The following is a 13,717-nucleotide window of genomic DNA, read 5'->3' as shown; positions in this document are numbered from 1 at the left end:
ATTTAAAAACTGTTGAACTATGGTCTTTGCAAGTCATCTTGCAGCTGGTTTGCTAGCTGCCTATAAGGCAGTCAAAGCCGAGTTTGCTACGATGGACAAAAGTCTCTTCCCTTCAGTGTGGCATCTGGGGTTCGCCAGGGATCCAGTTAGGGGCCTCTGCTATTAAATCTCTTCATCAGTGACTATACGAATTGTTTCTCACTCTCAGATGCCCCAATATGCTGATGACCTAAAAATATTCCACATAATCTGCTCCCCTTTTGACTACAGCTTAATCCAAGAGGATGTTAACTCTGTGGACAAGTGGTGTTTGGTAAATAAGCTGAATTAGAACGCAAAAAAGGCTGCCGTGGTATCGTTGACGCGCAAGACTTACCTCATTGAGTTTTCTTACGCTCTCAATGATCAGGCCATTGCGAGGGCGTCTGTCGCTGCCGCATACCCACCAAATGCTGCGTGATTGAGATGCCTCCGGACATAATGAACGATATAGTACTGGTAGTGGACTCCCGTCGAGGTAGTGTGGAGTGCAGTACAGCAATGACATTTTGAAGGAAAAAAAGGGGAATTAAGTGAGCCAGTGTATATATATATATATATTTTCAGGTCCACAGCAGCCCGCGTGTCTACGATGCCGAAGGGTAGTAGCGTTCAAATTTGACTTTGTGCAAAGCGTGAGTACGAACATTTACATAACTTTTGCCCCTCAATGTGGCATTCGCAGACTGTGAGGCATTGGCAGGTGCGACATAGTACGCTTTGTATAAATCATGCTTTATCTTGCTTGCAATCATTCCCTACTTTCAAACTTAAGGGATCATTCATACTAATGAACCCGACTTGCAATATTTCTGAAGACATACATCATGCGATTCGTGCTCACAGCCCTTCCTCGCACAGCAAGCGATCTGTAACGGCTGCGTTACAGCCACGAATCCTGGTTTGCCACGTGGTACATTCATGGTCCATCAGCGAGCACTTTCCTCGTAACAGAAATGGTTGTAACGTTTCTCAGGGTTACAGGACTCAATGACATGCTATAGATAACTTCGGGTGTGCACATTTTTTTCGTCTGTTGCATTTCCGCACGTGTTCTCAAGCGTGTGCGTGCGTGTCTGTGCATGCGTCAGCGCCTCCTTTTCGTTTTTCATCTGCAGCAGCATGCAAAGCATTTGGCCAGGCTGACCTCTCCAGCTGTCTATTTCAAGGGCACATGAGCGGCTGGAACTCGTCAGCGCGCCCGCAGCGATATCGAGTCCTTCGCTCTAAAGAGGCTTGGGCGACTAGAAACCAAATCGCTGCATGAATCATGGAATCATGGCTTCGTTTCAACGCATGAACTTTACAGTGTGTAAACGGGATGGTCAAACACGAAGTGGAACTTCTGCACGTCGTGCGGGTGTCGTTCGAGTAGGCACCGTGCGGAAAGTTTAAGCAGATATCCGAAGGAGTTGAAAGAAAAGGTGTTGAAACCAAGGACAGCGTAAGAGAATATTGTAAGTCATTTTATTCTTACACAGCGCGAGAAGCACGCCCTTCTCAGCGCACCTCTCCTTCTATTCAGTTCCCCCTCGTTCTGCGCACTAGCGCTTAAATGAGATCATGGCGGCTGCAGACACTTAGTGTATCTTCTTCAACTGCGACGCAGATCTAACTTCTTCCCATTGCTTCTTCCTATTACCCTCACCCTCCTTTCGTCGCCCCTCCCCTTGACTCCTTAAGCACCTGGCTGCTTTCAGCATCGTTGTAATTAGAGTGAGCCCTGGTAGCTTACGCCATCTGCATAGCAAAACTTAAATTATTTCTCCCTAGCGGCTTCAGCGTTCGTGGTAGAGCCACGAATCAAACTCATTGTTCCCTCCTCGGAGAGCTTGCCGTCTCCTTGAAGAAGGCAAGACTGCACCCCTGACGTGCCATCAGTTACTGTTGTCTTTTCCCCTTCCCTTCACCAACTAGCCGCACGGCAGTCTGGGTTACAGACAGATAGACTGGCTCGCGAAGAAGCGTCACATCCGGCCTATTGCCTGAAAATATAACTATAGGCCCCATTATGCTATTCGTTTCTGCAAGTAAATTCCTGAAAGCCTTATATTTCTTGAAATGAAATATTAAAGTGCTAGTTGGAAGGCTTCAGGCAATTAACGAATCCATTGATATGCCTTAAAATCTCGTGTTTTGGCAGCACTTTTTCTAGGTTATGTATTTAAATGGTTTCTACAATTTTGTTGGTGGTTTATATTTGCATTATGCGTGTTTGTCATAACCTTCTCCTGACTTGTTTTGTTTTACCTTACCCAAGTTCCTAGGTATTCTTAGGCGTTGCTGACGCCTTAACTCTTTTTATTTTCTTGTTATTTGCTCATAAAGCCAGACAAACATCGGTTGATAAAAATAAGTAATGTGTTCTTCTAAATAGCCTAACTGCGCGCGCTGACAGGATCTGCAATTGCCTATGCTATTTATATATAGGGTTAACATAGAATGATAAGCGTCTCATGAGAATTCTGCACAATGTTTTATTATACACCCCGAGGCTTTACGACTAATATATGGCTACTAAAGGCATATAAGGTGGTTGAAACCGACCCTTGTAGCAGCAGTTCTTCTAAAAGGAAATTTCCGTTGGAAGAGTAAAAGATGCGATATCGAGTAACGGGAGATTTCCGCTGCGCGCAGTCGGGCGTTACAGAAAAGTCTAGCATCTAGCGCCTGCCAGTGCCGGAGGCTCTAACGAAAACTGCAAACCAGGGCTAATTTGTTTCTCTTATTTTTTTTCTGCACGCCGAGCTTCATATTCAGAGACTTAATTAAGGCTCGTAGGGCGCACGACAAGCTATAGAAGCGCGGCCACTTGCTCGCTCTGATAGCCAGTGCACCCGGGTCACCTGACTACTCCAGAGCAATGACCGATAGCATGAGACGTAATGCGTGCGCTGTTGAAATAACGCTGCTATACTACGGATTTGAATGGTTTTGTTCGAAACCGATTGAAAGAAGGGAAATCGCTCATAAGTTTCGCAGTATTCAACGAAACTAGTGCATTGCGTTGCTTCTTTTGGATTTCAACAAACCGGCTGAAATTCGTCTCTTTATTATCAGCTGACCACTAAGTGCCGTCTTCTGATTATAGTTTTGCGAGTAACATGAACACGGAATAACTTCGCGCCACGCTCCGTGCTTCTCCTGTGCGTTTGCACCTTAAGATTTGCCCGTCCTAGAACCTGTCGAGGCTTTGTGTGAAGGTCAACTCCAGTTTTCTCAGTAACATCTTGTGACTTCACAATCGGTTAGGGCTCAACACAAGTAAAACAAGCTATTCCATATTTAAAGCTAAACATTATGTAGTTGGTCCTTGTCTAACTAGGATTTCAGTAAAAAATGATACTTAAAGTCACCAAGAAAATTTCTTAGGCTTCTTTCTTCATGAAATCCTAAACTGTATACAACATGTTGACAGCATCTGCACTGACATATCGAAACCTCTGGGTGTTCTAAACAGATTCAGGTGTATATTACCCACGTGCCTCAACGATAGTAATACTACGCAACGATTTACTCAACGCTACATTACTGCATATTAGTCTGGGCCACTAGTAGTATCGAAGTAGTATGGAACGGCTTCATATTATGTAAGAGAAAGCAATTAGATTTATAGAAGACTTATGGATTAATAAATATACACAAGGACTTTCCTACAGAAACAAAATTCCCACAGTTACTAGTATATTCATCCAACAGTTAGCACTGCGAACATTTCGAGAACTAAAACGTGATGAACCTGGATTTTTTTCTGGTTATCAACGTTCTGGTTATGTCTAGCAGCTTAGGAAGGAAGCGTAGAATGCAAAAAGGGTCATAACATCTTAAAGGATTCAAGCAATTATCTACCTTATTCCTACACTGTTAAATTTGTTTACGGAATTAGTTGGAATGGCTTCCATTGTTAAATCACTAAGTAACAAGAACAATAAAACACAAATAAAACAATCATTGCTAGATAATCATAAAATCTGACTTTGTTGTAATAAGTATGCTGACTCTCTTTGTAATTTATTGCAGTGTTGTTGCATATAATTGACTGAATGATACGGCTTTGTAACGTGCACACAGCCCTTTCTTGTAGGTGTATATGGTGTTGTATATACTGGATGGATCAATTGGCGTCGCATTCAACAGTGTTTATGCTGTCCAAGTGTACTGTGAAAGTGATAACTTTGGTTTGCTTGTTTGTCGCGCGAACGGCCGGCAGTACATTAAGTGGTGCAATCTATTTGGAGGCAAGACCTCCTTAGGAGTCGACTAAAGCCTTTTGCCTAATTTACCATGGCAGTATTTTGCAAATTCCGTCTGACTGTTATTCTTGCTTTGTACATACCGGTTTGTCAAAATAAAACAATGAAATGAGCATACATATCCGAATCACAGATATTCTCGTTTAGCAACTGCTGAATCTTCGCTGCGCAAAATTTGTTGTATTGGAAAGGAGAAGGCTACAATTTGTAGGAGAGCACGGTTTTGATTAAGGTTGAAATTTTTCCAGCAGAAAATTGAGGAAATGTTTACGTTTAAAAATCGCCAAATTTTATTTCTACAACTCCATAACTTGGCACTGAAGTCCAATGTGGGAACTTTACAAACTGCGCTTTTTAGACCGGTAAACATGGGAAAATCGTCTTTCCGAAGAGCACCCCGACGAAAGTGCTGCTGAGGTTACCAGTGTTCTTCGTCTTATTTGGGACATTATAACACTAGGTAGAGCTGAATGAAGGATCTGGATTGCTATAAGCACTCCATGATATGCAGTTTACGGAATTTAATTATCTGCGTTTATTATAAAGTTAGAGTCTAAAAAAGAACGTTTAATATCTTGAAGTCCAACGAATACGGCAATCTTCTTTGACAATGGGACTACCCCTAAAAAAAAAAACCGCTCGAACCGCTATCACCTGACCATCCCTGCACGCACCCTGAGCCTTGCGCTGCGTGCAGCCTTCGTCGTCATCAGGCGGGACGCGCTGTCGCAAGACGCCCCTTCGGCTCTGCACGTAGCCGTGATGTGAAAGCATGCGAACATGCGACGGTTGCACACAAAGAGCACGCGCTCTGAACGCTGCCCGCAAGTGCGGGGCCAAAAGAAAAATCACATGTCTGTTGCCATACATTTCACAGAAAAAAAAAATTAACAGCGTTTACGCCATGCTGCGTAATGCGGAAACTTCAACCTGTCCGCGCTGGTGACGCTTCAATCTTGATTCTTAGCCCAGCTCACGGCATGAGCGTCTTCGCTCTGCCGAAGTCACAGAGAGTGCGCGTCTGCGTGTACGGGCGATATGTAAATATAAGGAAAGCAGAGGCACGGTAGCTACCTTACGGTTGCTGGACACTTCGACCGCGTCGTGATGGAAGGCATTAAGGAACGGGTTAAAGCGGCAAAGATTTAAACTAAGTTTACACCAGCTAACTTTGGCTGAATTTTTAAACGCGCGTAAACAGTGTAAGATTTTCCCATCTCTATCGTTTCGTTAATGTATATGGACAGAAACAAGGTTTCATTAATTCCCTAGGGCCCTCCGTCTCCATTTGCACATAGAACTGGTTTTGTCCCACTTTCTTTTTTTTTTTTTTTAAATCTAATGTGACACCGCCTTTTCGGACGTTTTGGAGCCTTTTGGAGCCTTTCGGATACTTTTGCCACAAGCCACTCGTCGTAATCTGAAGCAAGGGTTGCGAAATGAGCACAGAAAATTGTTTTTAAAATGCACGCCTGAACGTTTTTCTAGAATTTCGGCAAAATGTGGTTTCGTTTGCTTGTTTGGCAGTCATAAGGGCTCTAAAAGGCCAAATTATGCTTATTAATTCACGTGACGACTCCTAATTACTTATAACCTTTTATGGGAAGTAAAAAGTGCCAATGATAAAATCTGAAAATTTGATCGTTTGCTCCCCCTTCATAAAATTTCAGACAATACGGTTAAATAAAGCAGTCATCTTTTCCTCTTAAAAAAAAGATCCGAACAACTTCTGTTGACAATTCCATAATTGGCGACTCTTAACAGAGTACCCACGTCTCAGTTATGTAGATACATTTTCCGGCAATTTCCTCACTGGCGTCCCAGAACCCTCCTCGCAGCGCCGCCTCTCCTCCTCCGCTCTTTTCTCCCTTCTCCTCTTTTTTTCTTTCACGGCTGTTGCGCTCTTCGGTCTATTCCTCCGGCGAGTCTGCCTCCGCGCACCGCCGCCGCGAATCTGCGCGTCTTCTGAACCGCGGCCTGGTCAGCGCGCCTCTCAATGTGCTGACGCATGAACACGTAGGTGGTGGTGGAAACGTTTATTGCCAATGATGTAAATCGTAGGGGGCGCCTGGTTTGCCGCAAAAGTTTGCATGATTACGAGAATTGGTCTGGGTATCGGGCATGCAGCAGTATTGGGTTACTGAGCAGTCCGGGTTTGTAGTTGTCGCCAATGTGCAGCCTGCGCTATGGTGAGGGACGGAGCGGGGGGTGCGTATTACCTTCTTTTGTCTCGGTAATACGAGAGAATATCACGGAAGGAGACCAGGTAGTGCGCGGGCCGCGGGCGAACAGACCGTCGTGTGAATCGCCCTTTAACGCCATTTTAAGTACGTGCGCAGTCGCCTTCTTTGCGCGGGGAACGTGCCGGCCACACAAATGGCTCGAAGGGCAACGCGAAAATCGCGAGCCGGCCGCCCTAGAAGCCCGCCAGGAGCAGAACAGCTGTGAAAGACAATACGAGCAGAATCGCTTTATTAAGGCGAAAGCCTTTAATGCCTCATACTGTCGTGAGCAGGGAATGCACTACCTGGTCTCCTTCCGTGATATTCTCTCGTATTACCGAGACAAAAGAAGGGAATACGCACCCCCCGCTCCGTCCCTCACCATAGCGCGCAGGCTGCACATTGGCGACAACTACAAACCCGGACTGCTCAATATCCAATACTGCTGCTGCATGCCCGATACCCAGACCAATGCTCGTAATCATGCAAACTTTTGCGGCAAACCAGGCGCCCCCTACGATTTACATCATTGGCAATAAACGTTTCCACCACCACCTACGTGTTCATGCGTCAGCACATTGAGAGGCGCGCTGACCAGGTCCAGAAGACGCGCAGATTCGCGGCGGCGGTGCGCGGAGGCAGACTCGCCGGAGGAATAGACCGAAGAGCGCAACAGCCGTGAAAGAAAAAAAGAGGAGAAGGGAGAAAAGAGCGGAGGAGGAGAGGCGGCGCTGCGAGGAGGGTTCTGGGACGCCAGTGAGGAAATTGCCCATTTTCCTGCATGAAGTAATTGTGATTAAGTTTACAAAAAAAAAAGGTGTTTCCCCTCTTTCCTTTCTTCCAGACGCTTCCCTAACTTGTGGCAGCGAGGGCGAGTCGAGGCATCTGTCTACGCCGAGGCCCGCACGGTTGCCAGTAAGCACGTGCACACTACACGGCAAGGCGGTCGCGATCGCCGACAGGAACTGAACCCCAGGTACGCAGGACGCTACGTTGCGCAGCGTCGCGCTGCCTCGTGCAGGGGCCACGTCACGCCGGGCAGCGAAGAGCGCCTTCCGTGTCACCCCGAACCGGGCATCCTCTTCTTACAGGATTTCTCTCAATCCCATTTCGGCGCCGCGCGTCTGCCGCGCTGACCGCGGAGCCGCGCCCGGCCGTGCTGCTCCCCGCGTGCTGGCGGACCTCCCACGTGGTCGGGGGCCCCCCGCGAAACGTGCTTTCCGCGCCCATGTTTGTATACAGTAATCCGTTCGCGCAGCCCGGACGCTCTCCGGTGAGAGCAGCGGGTTCCCTGTTGTGTGTATGTGCGTGTACAAACACGCACGCACACACGTTGCAGGTGGCGTCGTTTAGCATTTAGACGAATCGCAGGACGGGACCGGAGTCCTCACCTCGAGGCCAACGTCGCTCGTAGGGCGTCGTGTACTGCAGCACAGCCGGCTTCAGCAGTGGCGGCTGGATTCGGGTCGTAAATGAAGCGCCGCTATTCGCATTTCCTCGAACGGACCGGACGGTGTTCCCGCTGCCATCATCTTCCGCGCTTGCTGTCAGAGGGAGGCGGCTGGTGCCAGGCACGTGGCGGCCTTTGCTTCGCCAACGTCGTAAATAACTAGAGGAAGGTCGCCGTCAGTTACAGAGCTGATTACACCAGCGTGCCAAGTTCTTGCGATTGCCTTTCTCGAGATTTTCTTACAAAAGCTTAGTGCGGAAGGATAAGTAGTAAACGATGACTGGGCGCTTTGTGCCTTTAACTCACGATCACAAAGTACGCATAAAATCTCCCCACGATGCCCAGTTTACTTATAACATGATTGTCGTAAGCAGACTGCGCAAAATTTCATTTTCTCATGATTACGTTGGAAACAAGTCATTGTCTGACGACATGGCCAACTCAAACGTCATTGAAGCGAACTGGTGGGGTCAGCAGAGTGCTTTAGAGGAAACATTCACGACCTCATCTGAAACCAAGCAACCAATGATTCTGGTTGCTAGGATTCAGGCCGAAGCTCAAGAACTTTATCCTCCTTGCTTGAGCTCGTAGGTCCTTGAAGCAAAGTGTACAAAGAAAGAAAAACTTGAAAGTCTTATTCTCGCATAAAAAAAAAATGCTTACGGAAAAAAATTGATGGTCGTAAGGATCAAGCTACATTTGATACAGCCAAACCGGCAGGCTGCTGCGCAGGCTTTGCGCGACCACGATGGCTCATTTAAATCCAGCGTAGCATTGGCGTGACTGTAGTTTTATCGGATATACTTTCCCATTGGTGCATATCCCGTAGTTTTAAGACACCGCAAAAAAGAAGCGCCTATTTTATCATTATGGCCCCCTGAAATTTCAGAAACACTATCATACGTACGCTAGATCGTTACTTTTAGTGTTAATAATAGTAAGAGAGGAAGCAAGAAAAATCGTTACTGTATTTATTGCGCTAATAATGGCAGAGATCGCAGATGCAATAGAAAATTGAAAAACAAATCATCTCACACGTTCTTTAAGTGTGTACTCTGCCTACCCGTTATCAACAGCGCGTATACGTGCTTCTCGATCTGTCTTAGTGGCCTTCTAGTAACCAAGCGCCGTTGCGCAAAATACCGCGCGCTCCGAATGTAAACTATTTAAATACAACGCAACAACACATGACGGCTCACGTAGTGAATTTAATATCGCATTACTAGCCGACAAAAAACGTTTACCACGTACGAGGCTGTTTCCGAAGCAGTATGCGAGACTCCAAGGTTCCAGCACTGGCTTCGTTAATGGTGCTGATTGCATGAGAATCACGGTTTGTGCTGTCAGAACATAGCAGGGGATTATTTAGCCGAGCAATTCCTGTCGTCGGAAACACGAAAAACGGGAGCTACATATTTGCTAGGAAGGACTGGCGTGTCTAAGTTATGCTTGACGCACAGTGACCTGCTAACAGCGGTCAGCTGGACTAAGGACCTTTATAAGTATATTAAAAAGAAGTTATAAAGCAAAAAATAAAAGTGCACTGTTTACTGCTCATGTTTTGATAACAATTTTTCTTAATACGCCACACTTGGCTGAAAAAAAAAAGATATTGAAGAAGCACCACTAGGTCTGGCTTTAATTTTATAGCGGCAGCTATACGAATGACTTTCTTCGAAGTCAACGTAGTGAATGGCATCCCCATTGGAATATTATGCCGTAACCACAAACTCTTCTGCTCTCCAGACATACTGGTAACCATGTGGGACTGAGCCGTCATGCATATGTGATGTGGAGAATAAGCGCACTTTTCAAAGAGGGAGGAAAGGGGGGGGGGGGGGGGGGGTCAAGGCTTAGGTATGGTGCAGATATTGTTGTCACTTATTCGCCGTAGACGAAGGTTTTTAAATTACGTTTTTGCGCTTGGTCGCTGAGGCAGCCGAGTTGAACGCGTTGAAGGGTAGATATTCAGGCTATGTCGTGAGGGCGCTCGCAACCACTGCAATGATCTCCATGGTGCAGCGCAACAACAGCGCAAGTGCCATCTTTCAGCGGTATATACAATGTCTGAGCAATGCCTGAGTGTTAAAACTAACTGGCATCTGGCAGCATTGTACACTACAGTACTGCTTACTTGACTTTGTTACACCAATACGTCTGTAGTGTAACGAGAAAGAGGTTCGCGCTTTTCGCCCTTACACAGTGAACTGCCAACACTCACTGAGGAACACTTGAAACTTACGGGGCTGTACTCTGCAAGACACCGGAGCCGTGGTTAACGCATGTTGAACGTCTATGGCTTGCTTTTGCTGCATTTGGCGGCTCTTGGCTGCCATCGGGCGCCGGTCAAACGCATTAGGGCAAGCGCACGGTACGCATAGCGAACCGCTTGCAGATTACAGACTTCTTAGAAGTTCAGAAATACTCACACCAGCCAATAGCTTATTTTGTTGCCGAAGCAACACTACGCTAGGTGTGAGCGATTTCGCGGAGCCCCGGAGAGCCCCAACTGCGCATGCGCGAGGAGCGAGTGTGAGACAGTTACTGCGTAATTTCCTTTCCTCAAATACAATATTTCATTTTTACGGCCTCTCTTTCTTCTTTCACTCCCACTTCTTCCCTTCCTCTACAAACGGATGACGGGTGTCTACCGAGATATGTGATACAGTTACTGCGTAATTTCCTTTCCTCAAATACAATTTTCATTTCCTTCATTACGGCCCCTCTTTCTTCTTTCACTCCGACTTCCTCCCTTTTTGTACGGTGCGGTTGAGGTGTCCACCGAGATGACAGAGAATTACTGCGTCATTTCCTTTCCTCAAAAAGCGTTGCGTTCAAAGGGCAAGGCATCGCGCCGAACGGGTGGTAGCGTTCCATGGACTCCCTGGCAACGCTACAACACGCTGTCGCGTTCCACTCCTAAAGGCGAAGCTTAAGCGTCATTAATCAGCAGTTAATTAGTATTTAGTCATTAATCAGTAATTAGCTATTAATTAGTGATTTGTCATTGCTTAGTAATTAGTACTTCATTATGTGCGACGTCATCCAGTGGTGACGTCACCAGGGCCACAGGGGCAGTCAAAGTGGTGCGGAAAACGCTTTCGCCTCTACGCACTTTAGACAGTCAAAGTGCCCCCTGAGATGCCGCCACCGCTGCGATTGCCGCGCCGTTGCTTCCGCAGTTCTACTCGGGATGGCTATTGGTCAAACCACAGCCAATTTTTTTAGCTCATTTCCGAAACTGCGAGGTGAATCTTTCGCCATCACTTGAGGTTGGTTAGAAAAGCTCGACTTTACGGCAGTAATGGCAAAACTAGGCTCGAAATGCCGGTAATTGCTTACGCAACTTTCTCGTTATTTGCAGAGGTTTAAGTTTTGCTTTCCTATAACGCCCCTACTAGGTCTGCACGTTACCCCTACCTCAGCGTAAGGGGGCGTATACATTCCTGGCCATAATATTACGGAGCATACTTCGGCGACCAAACTCATGTCATGCCTTACCTAAAAAGAATCAGGAAGTACTTTTTACACATGGTAGCACATGCTGCTGGTGCGCTGCCGTATGAATCGAAGAAACCATCCTATCTTCCCTACGGAACGCGTGATACATTTTCAAACGCAGAAGCGGGCTCCGTAATTCTTTGGCCGCACATCTACGTAGCACTGCAGCAACCACATTTTCGTGAAAAGTTATTGAAATCATTTAGGAAAAAAAACTAAATATTATGAAAAAGTGCTATTTACTTTCTCCTTCTGTTTTCTGCCGGGTACTTCAAGGAAGTTGCCTGTGGATATTGCGCTATTTCTCCTTCTGGATCGCTATCTCGTATTCTGTTGAGCTCATTGCTTTGCTGCCATTTTCAATGCGAAATGGTGGTGGTCGGTGCAGTTTATCACTGTGCTGTTTCCAAAAGAGAAAGCATTTGTCCGTGAGTTTTCCAATGCACACCTTGCGCACTTGGTTCACTGTATTTTGAGTTGAACCACTACACCAACAAAAGTACTGAAAACGTGCGCCAGTTGTGTCCATCCACACGAACAATGAGCGTCCATTTCTAGTGCAAGAAAGACAAAGAGAGAACAAGAAAGGCGAGGAAGTCCACCAGAAGAGGATTCCGGTTATCTACCTTGCACCGAGGGAGCGAACAGAGGCGGTTTCATGGGCAACGCGAAGAAGAGGGACGAAGGGCTGAAGGACTCAAGGACGTGATTAAGGGACTTGGGAAACATGCGGCACTGTCTCGACTTGTCGCACGTGATGGCGCCCTCAGGAACCGAAACAGTGTCTTGCAAGTCTTCAGGGCTAACGAACACTCCCGCAACCATCTGGGGCTTTCGACCTCCTTAACTGGACAAGGATCAAAGTGATGTAGTGCACAGCACGGCGTTTGTCTTTTCTCTCTGAACTAAGGGCATGCAAAAACTACATGGCTGTTCGTCTCATTGTAGCCACGGGTACCACAGGCAGGACTGTCTTTTTACCATTGGGTACAACAGACGACGTAGCAGAGTTGCTACAACTAGTGACATAGCAAGGAGGACAATGGGGCTGTAGGTGACATCCGGAGAATGCAGTGCTGAATTGAAAACCTGTACCGATTTTTGTGAGACAAGCGTGAAATCTCACGCTACTCGCTGCGCCCACTCTTCAGGTCGGGATGGATACTTGACGGTGGTCTCGTTCGCGCAGTGGCTTCTTGTGATTCAGTAGTGCCCCGAAGCCACTCGTACAGCATATGGTGTTCCTTGCTGGAGGCACTGTGATGGAGAATTTCCACTACCAACTGTTTATGGCATCCGCGGCGAGCTACAGCTTGTAGGTTTCGGAGGGATACTTCAAAGGCAAAGAATACTAACCATTGGCGAGGGCTCTCGTAGTGAGATAAGAACTCTGTTACGCGTTTTAGAGCTCGAGGTCAAGTCTTAACTGATTTCCTGGACAGGGAACAGTGAATTCGCTTGCCTTTCTTCAGCACGGACTTAAACACCATGTGATTTGTTTTCATTTCCAGAGATGAAAGTCGCGCGGGCACTGATTTCTGAGAGCTGAAATTGTCCTGGCTCCATATCAAAAGCACATGAACACAGCAACACAAAGTGACCTACATCGTCCAGGACCTGCTTGCGTGTAATACCAGAACAGAACCTTTAGAAGCTGTAATTGGAATAGTTATTCACAATCCGTCAGTGAATAGTGGCGTAGAAATTTTCTCAGTACCCCCGTTACCCTTTATCGTTTTAAGTTAAGCCTCGTAAGAATGGTTGTGCTTCTTCTTGTGCACAGGGCATGCAAACGGGAAAGTTATACTTGGACGGCGGTCTACTGTTACGGAACAGGTGGCTAGTTCCTTCTTCGCATAATAATTCTCTCTTATGCTGTACCCCAGAATGAAGCTTTGTCCTGGTTGTCAAGTACGCGTGCGTACCAACTGAGAGCAAAAGAAGAAATATCTCGTGATGGGGCATGAATTTTGTTCCAAAAAGAAAAAGAAAACGGCTAACGAGGTATCCCTGTAGCCTCGGTATGTGACCGACACACAGAGGCCGTAATCGTGAGAACGAGCCGCCTAACGCTTCCACGAGTCTGCGCTGCAGGAGGGACCAAGCGCCGCTGATCATTCAGTGGCCGATCTGGGAGGATATCTTCGCGGTAGACCAGCACTGGCCTCGCGGAGCTCCGGAAGGTGTGAGCCCCGCTGAAAGACAATCCATTCGCACTGCCAAGAGCAGCGGCTCGGAACACAAAGGAAGGC

General features: G+C 46.8%; 1 protein-coding gene across 14 annotated transcripts in view; it reads left to right on the top strand.

Moving 5' to 3' along the window:
- Positions 1–13,717, top strand: part of LOC149350833 (thiamine-triphosphatase-like) — a 663,235-nt gene that overhangs the window by 355,608 nt on the left and 293,910 nt on the right. For 12 of the 14 annotated variants that reach the window (XM_089580006.1, XM_089580007.1, XM_089580013.1 and 9 more), the window contains one exon: positions 7,359–7,490. The gene's annotated coding sequence lies outside the window, so the exon portion shown is untranslated. Of the gene's footprint in view, positions 1–619; positions 642–7,358; positions 7,491–13,717 lie in introns of those variants that run through there. The other 2 variants (XM_089580011.1, XM_089580017.1) reach the window with 2 other exon arrangements.

The sequence above is a fragment of the Amblyomma mixtum genome, chromosome 3 (genome assembly GCF_055824585.1).
Source record: "Amblyomma mixtum isolate Tamu chromosome 3, ASM5582458v1, whole genome shotgun sequence".
NCBI classification, from domain to species: Eukaryota; Metazoa; Arthropoda; class Arachnida; order Ixodida; family Ixodidae; genus Amblyomma; species Amblyomma mixtum.
This window is presented reverse-complemented; position numbering and strand designations above follow the sequence as displayed.